Source organism: Microtus oregoni, unplaced genomic scaffold, assembly GCF_018167655.1.
Source record: "Microtus oregoni isolate MIOR12 unplaced genomic scaffold, Mior012 000036F_ref0000092, whole genome shotgun sequence".
NCBI lineage: Eukaryota > Metazoa > Chordata > Mammalia > Rodentia > Cricetidae > Microtus > Microtus oregoni.
The window spans coordinates 4,335,765-4,350,123 of record NW_024543095.1 but is presented as its reverse complement, the minus strand read 5'-3'; the positions used below and the strand labels follow the sequence as shown (position 1 = coordinate 4,350,123).

General features: G+C 45.8%; 1 protein-coding gene across 1 annotated transcript in view; it reads left to right on the top strand.

Moving 5' to 3' along the window:
- Positions 1–2,236: 2,236 nt before the first annotated feature.
- Positions 2,237–14,359, top strand: part of LOC121433066 (calpain-13-like) — an 86,886-nt gene continuing 74,763 nt past the window's right edge. The window contains exon 1 of the mRNA XM_041631304.1: positions 2,237–2,248. The gene's annotated coding sequence lies outside the window, so the exon portion shown is untranslated. The remainder of the gene's footprint in view (positions 2,249–14,359) is intronic.

Genomic DNA, 14,359 nt, shown 5'->3' with positions numbered 1-14,359 from the left:
AGGAAGCTAGGAAAGGCTTTGCCTCATAAACTCAAGAGTAGGCATGTTGAGACCTGGGTAAGCTAAGAATCTTTCGGGAAAGCAGTCTTTCCTTGGGAAGGAAGGCTAACCCAAGGTTCGTAGCCTGGGCAAAGTACAGAGTATAGCTCCTACTCCCAGTCTATGTCTGGTTTTCTTCTGGTTCCAAACACTAGAAGAAAATAACCCTGCCCTCTATGGCTTCTACAGGACATCGAGCAAGAGATGTCGCAAGCATGACCGTGGGAGCAGCCATGGCAGAGACAGCCAAGCCACTGTAGAGAGAAAGTAGGAGTTGTCACAGGCTCTGGAAAACACAGCTTCTTCGTCCAGGATCAGCACTGGGGAAGGAACTCCAGAAGTGCAGGCTTAGGCCACCACAGGATCTGTGCGGCCATTACACACAAACTGTGATGGGGTGGAAGGTACTTTAGGAGGCCTCCGTGACACAGTGCCACCACACATGGGAAATGGGTGGCTATTGTGCCTCCCATTTGGGGGACCAATGGACTCCATTTTGCACAGCGAAAAGTCTGCCGCATTCTTCCGGAGCAGGAAGTCCTGTTAAGATTTTATAGTGAAGTGTCATGCACTTTATAGTTTCAGGGTAGAATTCTCTAGAAACACAGATCCCTGGGAGCTGGCTGCTAGGGAGCATACAGGAAAGGAAAGGAGAAGACTAAGAAACCAGCAATCAGCCCTTCCCTCGCTATCACTGTCTATTCCTACAGCCCAAACCATCAGCAAAAGGGACTTTCCTCCTGATATCAAACACTCCGTTGGGAGACAGTTCCCTTTGAACTCAGTCGTCCGGGGAATACCATAAGGACAAGGACTCTTGCTTTAGAAGGAAAAATATTTCATGAGATGAGAGAAGACAAAACCATCATCAGTAAGCCAGCAAAAAACGCTCAATTATTTTCATAGAGGCATGATCTTAATATAGGATCGTGTGGGTGGGGCTTTGTGAAATGTTTTCTCACTATTTTTTTCTGCTGTGATGGCTTTCAAATGTTTTTGACCACATATTTAATTAGTAAAATCATTTGGGGAATGTACCACAGACATGCATGTTTATGCACATTTATTCATAGTTATAGAAAGTGTTCTGTTTGTTGTATTTGTAGTGAAAGTTCTAATAGTTCATCCCAAGAAACAAGCAAGACTCATTTCACAGATAGGTAAGCGAAGACTTAAAAAGAAAGGGTCTTCCCCAGGTCTGGTAGAACTTGTAGGGATGGATTAAAACCCACTTTAAGTCAAGCCAGTGACCTCCCCTTCCCGCTCACCCACTCACTACCCTGTCCCCATGGGTGGTCTAAGCCACATCTCCCAAGTGGTCAGATTCTTCCTTCCGTGTCCTAAATCTCTTTCTTCCCACCCCTCTCAGTTTGGGTACAGACTGTTCATGTTAGCTTCTAGTGGTTTCCCCATTTGTCCTGCTCTGCCCGTTTTTCCAGGCTGAACCGCAGTATCAGGAATCTGCCACCCGGAGGCATGGGCTTCACGGGCCCCATCCATTTCCCCACACTCCATTAGGCAGAGATGATGCGGAGTCCAATTTGTGGGTCTCGCCAGGCCCAGGGGTTAATGTATTCTGAAATTTATTTGTGAAAAGAAAATGTGCCCTTCAGCGGAAGGAACATACGATGTGACTCGCTCCGAGGGACCACACCTGGCAGGGAAGACAAGGTACTTGAGCTTCCTGGATGAGGATGAGGCCCGATGCTTTCCTAACTTGGTAAAAATCACCCAGGCCCAGAAACCATGTAAAGATGAAGCCACGGAAGCACCTGAAAACAAGGAAAATCCAAATAAGGCAGATAAGAAATTAGGAGCTAGTGTGTTAGAAGTGAAGTAGAGTCCGGTAGGGATGGAGAGGATCAGGAGATCTCACTGTTGAAAGCATAGTCACCTCTGTGTGTGTGTCTGTCTCTGTCTCTCCCATGCCAAGGTTGGAATTACTGTTTAACTAAGGTGGGGCTGCGGTGCCTGCTGTACTCATATAAGGAAGCACCCGAGGGGAAGAAGTAAGCCTAACCTGCCGGCACTGCCGGTTCCCTTGTATTTCCTCCAAAGCGACAACGCTCTCCTCCATCATCCCCTCTGCCACTCTCCAACCCTCAAGACTGCTGCTGCCCAGCCTGTGCGACTGACCCATCCCTGAGGGCTTTTTGCGGGAATACTGCCCACAGTACCACTCTACTGAATGCCCACGCAGAGGACACAGGTGAGGTGCAAGCAGTAGCCTCTCTGACTACACCTAGATAACCCTCCTGCAATCAGTGAGCCTGTGTGTTTCCCCGGAAACCTTCCTACTGATGCCAGTTCTGGGTCCTGTACAGGGCTGTGATGCGGGATGCAGGGGCTCTGAAAACCGTGCCTTTCCTATGCACCTGGTCCAAGGACATAGATGCTTTCAGAGGGAAGAGGTGAAGAGAGGGGAAATCGTGACAAGAATATACTGTATTTAAAAACACCTATTTGTAATTTTAAAAAACTTATCAGAGACTAACACAAATTGAGTTTTGTAGAAAAGCTTATCACAGTTTTGCCCCAGTTCACAACAAGTGAGGGTCTCTGTCATTTAGTCACCTTTGCTTTCTATTCATTCAAGGCCACAACTTTGACGTCACTGTTGACCATAGAAACACTTTGATGACTGGAATCATGATTTCCTTTTTCTCTATCTTTGTGTGTGTGTGTGTGTGTGTGTGTGTGTGTGTGTGTGCGCGCACGCGCATGCATGTGCTTAGGTGTGTGAAGTTAAAAGGTTAACTTTGGTGTCATTTCTCCGATGTTGTTCACCTTATTTATTTACTTATTTATTATGTATATAAATGTGTGTGTGTGCGTACACACACCCACATACAGAAGCCAGAGACGAACCTTGGGTGCTGCTCCAGAAGTTGCCTACTTTGTTTTGTGAATCAGGGTCACTGGGACCCAAGGCCCAGTACTCCTGCTAGAATGACTGGCCAGTGAGCTCTGAAGACCTGCCCATCTCTAATCTCTGCTGGGTTAAGTGTGTGCCACCATACCCAACTTTCTACATAGGTACTGAGAATAAAAGTTGGGTCCTCCAGCTTGTATGGCAAGCACTTTACCAACTGAGCCACATACTTAGCCCAGTAATAATGACTTCTGTGTCTACTGACCCATTGCTCTGGTAGAGCAGGTATTTAATATATATTCACAAAAGGCAGCATGGAGCCCGGACACTGTTTTCTGACAATCTGGTATAATAGCTACAAGAATGAAGTTGGAAAAAAAAATCTGAGCTCAACACAGAAGACGGGTCACTGCCACTGTAGAGGTTAAGTGGCTTCCATGACCTCCTACAATGGCGTAGGCACATGAGTGCCTCTGTGGTTGCTAAGTTATCCTGTCTGTGAGAGGTGATGCTGTGGTCAGGCTGACATTTCCAGTTAGGTAGGTCAACCCAACACTTCCCAGATTAGAACAAAGGCTTATTTCCCTTTGGGCTTACAGTGGGGTCACAAATGACAGGCAAGACCTCTGTCTACCGCCAGAGGCACTGAGTGGTTCTTCAGTCCGAATACTTGCTTGAACTTCCCTACCGTGTACTCGGCTCGACTCCACTGTTTTCTACAGGGAGGGAGGCCTGGTAACGATACGAGAGCTTGTTTATTACTCTGCCAAGTGATGGGATACAGTAATGAGCTGCTTATGTAACAGGCAGATGTGATGGTAGCATAAGTTCATTATCCCCAATGTACAGATGGAGAAGGTGACTGTGAAGCTCTGCTAAATGCAACGACAGAGCTAGAGGTCTGTCAGGTCTTGTTTTGCTCCCTGAATCCTTGGCTGTGTTTAGTGACCCTCTTAGGCAAATGCCTTAGAAGAGACGGTGCAGGGAGGCAATGCACAGTGGAATGACCACCTCACTGGCACTGAGGGAAAACTTTGCGTCCTTAACTACCTCATCTGTTGGAAGCGTCCCAGTTTCCTCCTCGCTGAGATGGGGTAGCCACAGTACGTTCCTCCTAAGACTGAAGAGTTCACTGAGATGGGAAGTACAAGGGCTTAGCGGTATATGGAATATGGTTATTGCTCAAGAAAGTTGTGTCCTTATTGGTGATGATACTTTATCATGGGCTCCCTGTTAGATGGCTACCAGCAAAGACAAAACGCTTCTGTACTAACATATTAGGAGCTTCCAGGGAAGCAAGAGTGAAGGAAATGGGAAGTCATCAGAGAATGATGGGAAACAATAGAGAGTCACCCATCTGGCCTCTCTTTACTCAGAGATATGGCTTAGCTCCGAACTGGCTGTACATCTTGCCGCGGCATAGAGACAAGAGGAATAGTGACGCACATTCTGGCTCCCTGGCTTTCCTTGTTCGAATGATCTTACTCTCCTGCACTCCCGGCTGTGCTCTCTGGTTTATTGCCCCCACACTGAGAAACCTTATTTAGCCTTTGAGGGTCGGTACCTCATCCAAGTCCTGGAGCGGTTAGCAAAGGTGCTTCCTTGTCCGGGGTAGAAAAGGACACTGAGAGGCTGAGTAATATCTTTTGTTTTGTTTTTTTGGTTTTTGCCGTTGTGAGAAAATACTCTGGGAAGAGCAACTACAGTGGCAAAGGATCTATTTCAGATCGCAGTTCAAGGTTCCAGGCCGTCGCCATAGAAGAAGCCACAACAGAAGAACTTGAGGCAGTGACTCATATTATATGTACAGCCAAAAGACAGCAGCAATGAATACAGGCATGTTAATATCTAGCTTGCTTTCTCGACTCTTGTGCAGTCTAGATCCTCTGCCTGGGGAAGAGTTTCACCCACAGCGGGTGGGTCTTCTTACCTCAATTAAGGTAGTCTGCTGGGTGGCTAAACCCTCTGCCAACATTGTAGTTGATGCCAACTACTCACAGTAGGCATAGAGGTGCAGACTGGAGATGTGCCATCTCCATTGAGATAGTGACTGTGAGACCAGCCTGGGCTACACGAGAGGGTCTCCAAAACCAAACCAAACAAAAAAGTAAGTAGGAAAGAAAGAGGAAGGTGGGGGAGACTAGGAGCCCCAAAAGATAGGGGAGGCTAAAAGAACCTGAGACCAAATAAACATTTTAGCATTTACTAATTAATATTTTACTAATTAGCAATTTTCTTGGCCCAATGTAATTTTCTAGGGGTCACCTCTTTCACCCCTGAGAGAACCATGAGGGTTTCAGATGGGCTGGCCCAACCTGTGTCTTGAGTGTTTGTAAGAAGGCAGCTGGTGTGCATACCAAAGTTCTGAAACTTCACATGGTAGAACAGGCCGAAGACAGCCTGGGGTCATAAGAAGCCCAGAGTAGAGTGTGGTTTCTCTGCCATGCTCAGGACTCTGCCTCCCACCTTGAGAAAGTTTTTTTGGGCAGCTCAGAGTCTTGTTATGTACTTGAAGGTGGCCTTGAATTTCTGATCCTTCTACACGTCCTGAGTGCTGGAATTACAGGAAACACCGCCACACTAAGTTCACCTAGGACATTGCGCGTGGTGAGTAAGCACGCTGTCAGCTGAGCAAATGCTCAACTCCATCTCCTTCTTGAACAGTCTTGCCTAAAACACAGAATGTAGAGTAAAAAACAGCAAGTAAATAACAACAAAGAAGAAAGAAAGAAAATGGAAGGGAAGAAAAAAGACAGGGAGCAATGAAGGAAGGGAGGAAAAGAGAGAGGAAGGTAGGGAGGAAGGAAGGAAGGAAGGAAGGAAGGAAGGAAGGAAGGAAGGAAAAAGAAAGAAAAGGAGACTAAGACACCTAAAAGACAGATGAAGCTGAAAGAGCTGGAGACAAAACAGTATAGGACTTCTGAGAGCTGTAGTGGGGGTTCCCTGGTATCTGCCTTTCCTTTACTCCGAGGGTCATGATTAAAATCTGCATATAAAGGCTATGAAAGGCCAGAAGAAAGGCATTGAACCCACCACCCCCTCCTCTACTGAATGCCCAATGGGAAACACTGCTTTTGACCATGGCAGTTGTGAGCGGGCCTTGATCTCCTTCTGCCTTGATCCCTGGATTCTCAAGAGACTTTACTATGTTCTGTGTTTTTCTTTTCTGTAGATTTTTTTTTTGCAGAAAATTTCTTTGATATAATGAGACGTCAAGGAGTATGTAGAAAGTTTATCAGCCTGCAAAATTGAATCTCCCAATAAATAGCTGAGAAAATTCAGTGGGGTCTGGTTTCTCATCTTAATGCTGAAGACAGTTGCATGTGAGGTGTGTGAGAGCCTTCTAGCCTATTCTGATCATGATATGTTCAAAAGCAGCTGTGAACCAATTCTTCCAGCTCATGCATTGCCTCAGAGACAATCTCATTGTCTTCTTTTGTTTAAACCTATATTTATTGCTTATATCCATCAATGTAGCCAACTTTTTAAAGAGCTGGAGTAGGGTACAAAGTCAGTTTGTCCCACTAGCTGCCCATCTGGTGGATTCATACATGAGAAAAATACTGTATAATATCCCAGATGTCCGGGCTATCTGTTGTGCTGTTGGGCACATGGATAATTTCAGGGATCACCCTGTTCTAGTAGCAGTGTCTCTCTCGGGCCTGTGCATGAACCCTATCTGCCCACTCAGTGTGGTTGCTTTCCCCACATGGGCACAGGGCCCCCATCTGTCAACCTCAGGTACTCTGAAAGTTGGTTCAAGCAAGAGGAGAAGTCTTAACAGCATCCCCACCTCTTCTCAGAGAAAGGCTTCCATGCCTGTCTGTATCCGTGGGACTTGGTCTGTCCCTTACCAGCCCTCCAGCTTTTTACCTGCAGCCTTTTAAGCGGTTCCTTTCTTTCTGTTATTGGCTTTCCTTTGTAGACACAGTTCTCTCACAAGCTATCTGGCCCCACTTGGAAATCTAAAGTCTGGGGAATGTGAGTGAATGAAGAAAGGCATACAGGAGGCCTTACAGACTTAGCCACCCCTTCCGTGCTTGCTTGTCTCTGCCCCCCTCACTTACTAATACATTCACACTCGTATGTATATACACAGACCTGTGTTTCAAGTCCTTTCTCTTTCGTACTGCTCTTTGACACATTTAATATAGAGGTTTTGTTTTCTGAAGACTTTAGTCCTCCTACTGGTCCACACCCTGTCCCTGACCGCAGAGATGTGACCTTACCTACTTGGACACTTGGCTTTAGAACCTGAGGCCATCATCAGATGTCCCAGACTGCTTCTCAGGAAAAGGGAATGGTCCCCTTAATCTAAGTGTTCCTTGGCTGTTGATACTGCTTCCTACTCCTCTTCATCCCCACCACTCCCAAACAATGCTGATAGAGTCAGAGTTGGGTGGGGCTTCCAGTCCAGGGCTCCGCCGTACATTTGTGAGGCTAATATTGACCTCAGATACCCAAGATAGCCAGGCCAAAAGTTAGTAGGTCAAGTCAATTGGAAGGGATCCATACTGGCTAACTCCGCTGACCTTTCTCCTCTACCATGTTGAAGCCAGAAGCAGAGATAGAGGAGTGGGGATGATCTTCAAGAGCTCCATCTAGAGATGGGTCACAGCAATTGCATGTTTTCTGGCTGTCCTTGAATGCTCATTGTGGAGAGGCAGGAATTCTGGCATTGCCCAGCTCCAGTACCATGAGCTACAGATTCTGTCCCTCCCTGCATCTTGTCACTGCACACCGTAGATCTCCTTTCCATAGTCCCTTTCCCATGGAGTGGCTATCTCTGGCTTCCTCGCTATCCAGGTCTCTATGCCATTCTTTTTCTCTGTGTGTTCTCCCTGCCTTTGTCTGTTTCTCTCATCGATTTTTCTTGGTTTCATGTCAATGAGAGACTAAGAAGAAAGGCTGAAAGGTGATCCTTTAAGAATAAAAGGGTCATCCAAATGTGACTTTAATCTCTATAATTTTTAGAAAAAAACAGGATGAAAGACTCTGAACCTGGTGGTGTCTGATTTAGCCTTTGGGAAGTGAAGACAAGTACGGAGGGTCCTTCTGAGCAAACTTGGTTCTAACACAGAGACTCACTCATCATGACCCAGTATTCTAGCTTGGCACATGCCCAACACCAACTTCCTAAGTCTTCATGATGTGCTTAAGAGAAAATCAGAATTAGCTAAGGTTGGGTGTGAAGCACACACTTTCTTCATGGGTGAAAACAAAATCTATGCCCAGACATCTAGGAACATGACAGATACTGTACAGTGTCTCTGGGATACATCTAGCCATAGAATCCAGAAAGAATATTCTACCTGGTTGGTCGAACACAGCTAATAGTCTATCAAAGAGCTTTTTAGGTACATTTTACAATACAGCGATATTCATCAGAGACCTTTGGAGAGAGGAGAGATGTCAAGACAAATGGTCTTTCTTGGTGGGACACAAACTTAAACACAGTAAAAAGGATCTCAACCTTACTGCCTAGTAATATTTGGGGTACACAAGAGCCTACACATTTTTTTTTAGTGCCAGAAATACGGAGCATACATTTAAAAGAGGGAAAAAAAGAAATTTGGACAAGAAAGTCCAATTTCCTTAGTCTTCCAAAGGGAGGAACCGAGGCTAGAGGAGCCAGTGCTATAGCTGAGATCAGAGAAGCTACACAGATCCTCTCTGATCTGCGATTTCCTTAGATGTTCCCATCGGTTAAGACCTCTAAGCTCCCTGAGGCTGGGAGGCCTGGAGGCAGGGAGGCTCTATTCATGTGCCGGGGCTGTGGGGAAGAGGATGGTGTGGTTTCCATGTCCGCTGACCCACACAAGCATCTTCCGCACTCTCTGCTCTCATGCCAAGCTGTCCATCTCCTTGGCAGCTGGCATCGAGGCTCAGCCCAGTCACTGGCAGGCAATGGATAGTTCTGTTCTGAGCACTCACTCCTCTGGCACCGGCTACAGAGCTGAGAGGCTTCGCTGCTTCTAAATCTGAGCATGGAGAGAGGCTTCTTTCACGTCTCCCCCTCCCATGGCCAGTTGGTGGGTTAGAGATTACGTCGGAGGATGGCAGACACTCGCTACTCCCATCCCTTTCAGCCCTGATTAAGCAGAAGGGGGAATGGACTGGCACCATGTGTTACTTCAGGCCAGATCACCAGCCCTGAAGCCAGGCATAGTCCAGAAGCCCACAAGTGTTGCCCAGTTTCTCCCAGTTTCCTCCTCTGCAAAGGGAACACACTACAATCTTTGTGATGATGCACCGTGTCTGTTAGCGTGACTGGACCTTCAATAAACTAAGAGATAAGATCCTGGGCAGACCTTTATGACATTAATTGATAAGGGAAGGCCCATTTAACTGTGGGTGGCACCATTCCCCAACAGGAGAGTCGTACACTGTAGAAGTGGGAAGAGCAAACTGAGTACATGCATGTGTCCTCCAATCCATTCTCCTGCTATCTTGGCTCCCGTGTTGTGACAGACTGACTGTAACTTGAGCTATGGGCTGAAACAGCCTCCTTCTCTCCTGAGTTGCTTTTGTCAAATTATTTACACAGCAGCAGGAAAAGAGACTACGAGAGTCTTCCTCTGAGATCTGCCTTTCTGGGAAACATAAACCTACCACCACACACACACACACACACACACACACACACACACACACACACACACAGAGCTTTAGACCGTAAAGGGCTGGGGAACTCCTTGAGGTGTCTGAAGCATGAAGATAACTCAGGATCAACACTGACCTAGGAGTTCAGTTCCATCTCTGAGACTGCCATCAGTGTAAAGTCTCACACTGGCTCCGTCTCCCTCAAGCGCTCTTTGAAAACAACAGCTCGGTGCCTTCCACTATGGTAGATAAGCCTGCGTTCAAGGGCCTCTTTCTCTGTTCCTGTCTCGCTTCCCTTTGCTTCTCTCTCCACTTGCCTTTGCTTTCCATTCCTCTTTCCCTCCCTTCCTCCCCTCCTTACTGTCCCCCATCTTTCTCTGTCCCCAGTTCTCCCTCTCTCTAGCTCTGTCTGATAGGCCTCTCTCTCTTCTTCCCTCCATCCCTCCCTCTTTCTCTCTCCCTAAAGCTCTGAGGTGTGTCAAGGTGGCATATAGCTAAAAGTGGTTTGCACCGGGTGTTTTTCCGCCAGAGAGCAGTTAAGTGCCTTATTTTCTCCACTCCGGTAACTAAATTATTCTCCACGTGTTAAATAGTGTGATTAAACACATACACATGAGAGTGAGCAGGCCCCTTCCCCCACCCTTCCTTGTTCCTTGTCAGCAGAGAGAGTGTCAGCCCCAGCCTTCAAGCTCTGTTAGTTTTAATTTGAGTTGTGGAATTAGTAATGGGTTTTGCTGTAACACTGTTGTGGGAAATAGATCGCTCCTTGCGCGGGGTTTGGGCACCATTTCAAATGAGTATTTGTTAAGGGGAAAGCCGTCCCTTGTCGCGTTCTGCTACATTACATCAGATTTATTTCCATTGTTCTGAGAAACACCAGCCAGGAGAGGGCTGTGTGCATCACTCCTGGGCAAGCGACAATTCAACAGTCCTTCCTGTTTCTTAGCTGACTTGGGGGAAAAAATGCAAACGTACCCACCCTTTGTGGCTAAATAGTCCAAGGACTTCCTGGAGGCAGGAACACCCAGACTGCTCAGGCACCTGTCACCCTAAGGCCTGGGGGAACTGCTTCCCTGGGCCTGTCACTGGAGAAAGTGACTGAGTGAGCCCGTGATAGGAAAATTGGATGCTGGAGAAAAGTAATTGAGTGGAGAGCGCCCAGCAGGCCAAAGTTGAAAGAGATCTGCAGGCTGCAAAGATTCTTCTGCGTCCTTTGGCCGCCATCCTCCTCTGCTTGATGAGTCCAAGTGAAATTCCGTCATGTTCGTCCTTGTTCCATGGCATTTCGTGTCATTAGTAGCTCTTTTCCTCGGCGCTGCCCGATAAGGCAGCTACTAGTTGCACGTAGATGGGTACAGTTAAATGCAATTTAAATGTAAATGAAATAAAATGGAATCAAATTAAAAGTCAGTCACTTGCCTTACACCGAGAGCTCAAGGGCCACATGTGCCTAGCGATTCCCGTGTTGTATGTGCCGTGGTGTGTTAGTCAGAGTTCTCTAGGGTGGCAGAACCAAGAGAAAGAATATACATTAAAGTCAGGCTTATCAGACTGGCTTGCCTGATGTGGCCAGCTTAGTACAACAATGGCTGTTGCACATCAGAGAGACCAAGAAGTCAGCAGCTGTTCAGGGTCCAGAGAGTGTCAGACTTCTGCCTTCCCAGATCAGCAATGTTCTGAACAGCTTGGGAACCCGGAGGCAGTGGCTGGAAACATGACATCTCTGTGCCCTCCCTCCCAGCAAACTTATTTAGATACTGATCATGGTGTCTAGGCTCCCTGGCTACTTGACTGGACTTCCTCCAGCCTGTATATCTTGCTTGGATAAATTCAAAAAAGTCACCCACTGCTTCAGCATGGGTATAACAAGTCAAAAAGCCTGCCTACAAGTGGAGTGCTTGCTTCCCTAGCCAAATCCCACCCCTGTTTGGACAAAACCGAGAAAGAGCAGCTATGGGCCACTTGGAATGCAGCCCCTAGTACTGAGGCTACACGTTCAACACCCTAGTAGGCCAAGAGCTGATTAATATACAAGGCTAGAGCCACCCCATCTAGAGCAACACATTACCTTTGAAGCTGCCCAGAACCTAAATGCAGTTTTGCTCCATTTAAAGCAAGAAGTTAGATATTTAGAGTGTTTTCTTTTTTTCCCCCAACATAACATTTTTATTGATTATTTAGGAATTTCATCCAATACATCCCAATCACACTTGCTTCCCAGTACTCTCAGGTCCATCCCCTACACTCATATTCTCACACACACACAAGAAGAAGAAGAAGAAGAAGAAGAAGAAGAAGAAGAAGAAGAAGAAGAAGAAGAAGAAGAAGAAGAAGAAGAAGAAGAAGAAAATACAAGTCCAATTTGTGTTGCCCATGTATTTATTGGAACATGGTCAAGTGCCCAGAGTATTTCCAAAATGAAGTGCTAACTTCGACCCTGCTCTCCTTGAATGTGGACAGTTAGCATTCATATGCAAAGACAGCCTTGGGGCAGTCTGGGTCACACTTCATCCTCTCAGTTCTGAGGTCACTTAGAACTTTGATTCTGTCAGCTCTTGGGTGGTGGCTGGCCTTCATTTCCATTATTAAACATGATCAGAAAGTCGCAAAGGATCTTTATTTAAATCTCAACCCTCGTCTTTGGTGATTGAGGCGGAAACGCCAAGCAGAGCAGGGCAAGGAACATGATTCGATGCCCATTACAGTTCAGTGATGACCAGATAATCCAGACTTGCTTATCTGTATCTCTGGGTCAAAGTGTACACTATGAATTTTGTTTACTGTGCTACATTCTGCCTCTCTATGCCTCATTGCACAGTGCTCCTGTCTGGCAGGATGCACAGACTGCCCAAGCTAACTTTACATGTGCAAAATAAGATAATATCTTTAGTGGAAAAAAAATGGTTTTAAAGATAGGAACACCCCCCCACACACACACACACACACTCACACACTTCCTCCAGCATTATTTACTAAATATTCAAAATGTTTCTTGCAAGACTATTTCAATTTTTTTTCTGTCAGACTTGTTAAAGTTGCCATAGAGCTACAAAAATCCTTAAATCATAAAAATTGTAGTGTTAATTAAAAATCAACTTTAAACAAAGGAAAAAAGAAGGAGATAAGCTCACACAGTCTCTTTTATTAAATACCCACAGCTGTTAGCATTTGGCTTAGTTTATAAAGTTTAAACTGATATTTTAATATGTTTATGTAAATTAGAAGACAGTCATGTTCTTCAAATGACACTGTGAAAGAAGATAAAGCCACAAGCTGGGGGACAATACTTGCAACATATATACCCAGCCAAAGATGAATATCTCAAGCAGATAAAGAAGTCCTACAAATCAATAAGAGAAGGACAAGCCAGTAGATAAATGTGCATAAGATATGAATATTCATTTCTCAAGGGAGGGAGAAGGAATGGAGAAGAAACATATTGAAAAATGCTCAATCTTACTACTAATCAGGGAAACAAATTGAGGCCACGAGTTGCTATTTGCTCACACTGGACGGATACTAATGAGAAACTTGCCAATACCAGACTCACTCGGGAGATACAGCAGTGGAGACTTCCTTGCAGAATAAGATAGCCGACTTTGACTGTGTGGTCCATACTCTGCACTCAGAACTTCCACTCCAGGAGACCCAACCTGGAGATATTAGGGCAAGGTCTGCCCGAGTATATTTATGGCATCACTTCTCACTAAAGCGAAGAGAACTTTTAATATCAATGGAAAGATGGCCCTGTAAGTTGTAGGGTAACATGTGATATGGGAAGGAAAGGGAATGATAAATACTATATGTAAGCTATGTACAGCACCCAATTTTAGCAACCTTGGGTACAACTAGCACATAACTGTACCTATTTGAAGTACAAATGTTATGGAATTGGAAGGTGTCCATGCGTGTGATGTCCTCACCACACTCAAGATGAGCACCAGTGTCACCCTGAAAGGTTGTAGTGCATCCATTCTTCTCCCTCGATTTATGGATGGCCACTCCCCATTTTCTGCCACAATTCCGTTAGTTAAATGTACTTGTGCGGTGTGTGCTCCTTTTGCCTCGATGCCTTCACCTGGCACAATGGCTTTTGTGATTTATCCATGTTGTTGCGTGTGTCAACAAGTATCAGTGCTCTTAGGCTAAAAAGGCCTTCCCATTTTTCCACCCTTTCAAAGAACTGTGTTCTCAGTACTGCTCGGTGCTGCCTAGCCAATCTTCCTCATGTCCACTGACACCCATTCCCCTATACTCCAAAACTCTAATTAATATTCCCCATTTCCTTGGATCGGCAAACTTCTTGGAATATGTAATCAGTACCAGGAGAGCTGTGGGGTCAAACTGGAGTGAGTGAGCCTCCAGATTGAACTGAGTTCCCTCCGCCCCTACCCAGAACGGTATGAAGGAAATTTAGTCTCTGGTATGACAGCATCTAGAGATGTAATCATAAAAAAACTCGTTTATGTTAAGAATATAGACAACATACGAAACACTGTAGCCTTGTATAAACAGGAAGTGAGAACACAAAATCAGGACTTGCTTATAGCCTCCAGATGGAATCTATAAAATCAGTTGCTAGTAGGCCCAGTTGGGGGGAGGGGTGCTTTGTTAGGCAGCAGAAGCTGACTAAGACAGTTTTTCCCTCAGCAGAGGAGTGTAGAGGAGACTGGATTCAGTCTGTTTCATAGATGCATAAGTCAGCAGAAGGGGCAGTTTCATAGCCCCCACCACTACTTTTCCTAAAGCCTGACCCATTAACTCATCCAATTTCTCAGTCTCTTCATGTTCTGCCATTATCATACCTTCCGATGGCATTTTTCTTGGTGTACCCCAAGAGAGACC